We start from the raw sequence: 5,327 nt of genomic DNA, 5'->3' as shown, positions 1-5,327 counted from the left end.
CATGTCCATGTAACCTACATCTAAAATTCTAAGTGTTTAGATTCAAAATTGGCGAGGAGTTTAGTAGAGTCTGCAGAGAGTAACTCTTTAAACTTTGACTTCTTGGCAGCCATAATTCGCCCCAAAACTAATTAAAAAGCTTTATTCATGTCTGAATACCTTTATATAAAATTTCAAATGTTTAGACCCCAAATTAGCTGAATAGTTTGCTAGAGACTGCAAAAGAAAAATCTTCTGAACTTTGATACTTTAGCAGCCAAATTTTCGGCCAAAAACGATTTAAAAGCTTGTCCTATGTCTGAATACACTTTCTGTAAAATTTCAAATGTTAAGACCAAAAATTGGCTGAGTAATTTGGTAGAGACTGCAGAAGTATTCTTTTTAAATTTGACCCCAATTTTTACCTCTTAGAATTTATTGTTTTCTGTTCAAATCAAATTAACAAGTTTGATTCATGTCAGACTAATATAAATCTCAAATTTAAAGTGTTTAGACCCTAAATTGGCGGAGGAGTTTGGTAGAGTTTTAAAATAAAAAATTGTTGAACTTTGACACACTGACAGCCAAATTTCCGGCCTAAAACCGATTAAAAAGGTTTTACCTATTCTCAATACGTCTTATGTCAAATTTCGAGTCTATAGACTGAAACTTGATGGAGTAATATGGTAGGGAAATGTACACACACAGACAGACACACGCAGACAATTATATATATATAAAAACAAAAATGTGTGTGGAGACAAGAAACAATTTTGATTGGCTAATCTAATAATCAAACTCCTTATAAACGATGATATCAATCGTCTTAATTTCGGCATCAAATGAAAGACAATAATTTATTGTTCATCTTGGGGGGTTAATTTTTTTCTAAGTGAACATTTACAAAAATAAAATTATACGAAACTACCCCCATAAGAAATTGTATATACGAAAATTGACATTTACATCTAAATCTTACGTCTAGTTTCTATAGCAACTACCCGTACGCACATATACGTTTTTAAAACCTAAATCATAACCACGCCTCATTTTTTTAAATTCTCTCAAGATGGAGATATTTTGTATCTATGGGTATACTAGATGATCTTTTTTAATTTTAAAATGCAATTTTTTTCCTATTTTCCTAGGTCAACCATTAAAAAAATACAATTTCAAGTGATAATAACTTCTTGAAAACATTCCTTTTTTTTTTTTCATTTTTTCCAATTGACTAGAAAGTAGAAAATAATTTTCATCTGCTTGGTATTTTTCAAAAAAATTAAAAAAATATGTGTGTACAGTAAGAAATAATTTGTTATACGTTATGGTCAGCCAATATTCTGTGACGAATTCTTTAATATTTTTCTTGTGGGTTGGGGGTTAATTCGATGATTGTTAAAAAAAATATTTAGTAGAAGCACAACACTTTGAACGTTATAACAAAAAACAGACATAGATTACTTTAGATATGACATGAATTGTAGCCAAACCCATAACATAAAATTACTTTGCCCCTTTCTTTCTTTTTATTATTTTTCTATTTACAGACTAAACACAATCTTGTATATTAAGCAAGGTATTACCAGTTTTTTAAAAATTAATGGCCATATTTTTTTATATATTTATGTTACGATATTGTCTATTTACATCTTTCTATTAATGACTGCTTGCTTTAATAATTTATAGATTTAAGAAATATTAATTTTAATTTTGAATTAAAACAGACAATTGATTGTAATAATTTCGTCAGTCTATTTGGCATTACTTTAATTACATTTATATTACAGCTGTTAATTTTGAGAAAATTCCTACCAACTATGCCATGAAAGGGAAGGTCATCGATAAGTGCGTCGACGTATCAACTAATGCAAAGAAGGCGCATGGCACAACAATCAACAATTACTGTGCCCTACGACACAGCAAAACAGACAGGGGTGCTAGGGTCGTATTTGTTGTAAATGGTCGTTTGGGTCATTCGGCTGGGAGTGGTTCTTTCTTCATTGCAGATTCGGATGCAATAAATGATAATTCAAATTTGCCTGGGCCTTCGACAAGTAGTTTCTCATTCGCAGCATTAGACGGTGCACTGTACGCCAATCTCCCCATTTACCCAAATAAAAAGAGTAAAGCCGAGGTTGTTTCTCAAACTTCAATGGACGAAGACCTAAAAGAAAGTTATTTGGAAATAGATGCTTCAAGTTCGACTGAAGAGCAACGAAAGAATCGTCTTAAAAGAAAGGCATTAAGTCAGTCTGCTGCACGCGCTTCCGCAACCGAAGAACAACGAGACAGACGTTTAAGGCGAAATGCTTCAGCCATGTCCACTTCACGCGCTTCAGAAAATGTAGAGAAACGAGACAGGCAGACTGAGGATTAGATACTATATAGAGCCAAGTTGAACGGACATTCAAGAATTACAAAGTCACGCTGGTCTTTAAAAGCATTCAACTATTCCCTCTTCTAACCCTTATCCCCGAATGGCTTTTGGGCCTTGATAAGTGGTGACCTCCATGTAAAAAAATTATGCTGAACACCCTGACATAAAAATAGGCTCTATGTATAAGAAATGCTTCCATTGTCTCGAGAAAAGATCACCAAGTGAGCTAGCGGGAATATGCTGTTCAAATGGCAAGGTGAAACTCCCACTTCTTGAAGAACCTCCACAACCTACAACGCTTGCTCCAAATCCTGAATCAAGAACCTTTATGAAATAAATAAGGACCTACAATTGCGTATTTCAGATGACGGCTTTCGGATCTAGTTACCAATATGAAGGATGGGGACTTATGCCAACATTCAAAGTACAGGGGCAGGTCTACCATCTGATTGGATCTCCTCAGCCAACTTAAAATGAAAAAAAAAATGGTGTCAAAGTTCAAAATATTTCATTTTTACGTTTTCTCACAAAATACTATGCCAATTTGAAGCATAAAGCCTCGAGATTTGAGATACAGGGTAATCGGGTGTGAGGAAAAAATGTTTATTGGAAAATAACTGCTAAAGGGTCCAAACCATCACCCGGGCAACGCCGGGTCGATGTGCTAGTATATATATATATATATATATATATATATATATATATATATATATATATATATATATATATAAGATGATTGTTTGATGATATAGGCTGGATAATTTGTTTATACCGGCTATAGAAATAAGCTTGTAAGGATTTAAGTTGTAATAATAAAAACATATTTAGCTCCACCAACGTATCAAGCACTTTTCCCCTGTATTTTTCCAAATATACCTCTAATATATATATATATATATATATATATATATATATATAATTGTACAGAAGTTACGAAAAAACATTGGTACTGTCGGTTTCAAGCCCAACATAAAGGGAACCAGTTAATGGCAACACGTAAACGATGTTCGGCTCTCGTCAGCCATGTTGTTTCTGTCCGAGGAAAAAGTTTCCAGGCCCGCATTTATTTTTTGTATAATGGTGTTCATTTTTATTTAACTATAGCTTATTCCTATCTCTGTATACTTATTTTATTCTAATATGAATTTTCTAAGTTTTTTACTTTTTATTTAATGCTTTTAGTAAATATGTACTGTTCTGTTTTTTCATGGTTTCCGGTCTGCCTTCCGTTAAATTTAGTTGGTACAAGGGAGATAATTAATTTATCTTATTAATTTCCCTTCCTTTTTTTCGTTAAGGGGAGATAATCCATGTTTCAGTTGGTCCAAGGGAGGTAATTAATCGATCTTATTTATTTTTTTGCTTGTTTGTTTTTAATATTTTAAATAGTTGAGGGTAGGTGTGCAGGCTATTTAATTTCTAAGTCTTTTATATATGTGTTTTGTTCTTTAAGGTAGCCATAATATTCCTCATTTTTATACTTTATTTTTATACTTAATATTTATACTTACAATTTTCTAAATGTCCATTACACTTTACTAATTTATGCGTTAAATTGACTCAATCTAGAGTACTCTTGAAGAAATTCCTATTAGGTGGGGTCTTCGTTCATTGTTCGGTCCTCCCAGTTTATTAGTAGCGCTTGTCTCCTATGTAAACAGGCTTTGAAGGTCTCGCTGCGTACGTTCAGACAGGTCTTGAAACCGACGGTACCAATGTTTTTCTGAACTTTTGTACACTTAAATAAATAAATATTAAGCTCTTATATCGAAAAAGTTTTTCTTTGTAATCGAGCACTTTGTTGGAATTCCTTCCCCAAAAACAGTAAAAAAAATATGTATATATATATATATATATATATATATATATATATATATATTTCATTTAATCACATAAATTAAAATACGAATATATTTTATGCTTAAATTTTCAATGTTTATTTCAACAGTGCTCAATACATAGGTAGAGCTAAGTAGTAAGTTATGAAATATATATGTGTGTGTGTGTGTGTCCGTGCACAGTAGTTAATATTATGATTATCCATGGTTTTTCTTTCAGTTTCACGGAAACACTCAAAACAACCTACAGAATCAATGATGCAAAACTATGAGCCATGTTTTACTTTAAATGTAAAACATTAAACTAAATTTTACATATAGTATTTATTTGATTCCTGTCATATATAAATATATATATATATATATAATAACTTTTTTAATAAGAAATTGGTGTTATTTTATCTTCTTGTTATATAATTGATCTTTCCATAGATATACTTATATATGTATGTGTGTGAACAAAAATGTTATACTGTTTTCAATGCATGCAAATATATGTATAATTGTATGTGCTGTATATTCGGCAACGAGCGATATTAATATGAAACTCAAGAGGGTTTTGGAAGAGTCTAGTTGTTTTAAAGTAGACGGGAAATATCTGATTCGTATAGAAATAAAATTACATTTCATTTCTATACTCATCTTATCATGATTAGATGACTGTTTTTGAAGAACTAATATCGAATATCTGCGAGGCAAAATGATCTTAATTGAAAATCTTAACTATCTTCTTATCATATCAGAATCGATATTCTTAATCAAACTCAAGATACCCATTCCAATATATAAATGGATAACATCACACACACACACACACACACATATATATATATATATAACTATATATATATATATATATATATACATATATATATATATATATTATGAAATGAACGTGTGTGCAAAACGGCATGACCAAACTACTTACTCAATTCTACAAACTTAAGATATTATAAATATGAATTTTTCATGATTTAAAACATCAAATTCATGATTCCCAATAGCCAGCCGACGACTACATATGGAATTGGCTCTGTAATAATAAATAAAACACCTGCATGAATAAAAAATGTCATAGTAAACGTACGTTACGCTGGTCGGCTAGGTAGAATATATATATATATATATATATA

Source organism: Euprymna scolopes, chromosome 3 (assembly GCF_053919585.1).
Source record: "Euprymna scolopes isolate OS-2025 chromosome 3, ASM5391958v1, whole genome shotgun sequence".
In the NCBI taxonomy this organism is placed as follows: Eukaryota; Metazoa; Mollusca; class Cephalopoda; order Sepiida; family Sepiolidae; genus Euprymna; species Euprymna scolopes.
Note: the sequence above shows the minus strand (reverse complement) of the source record.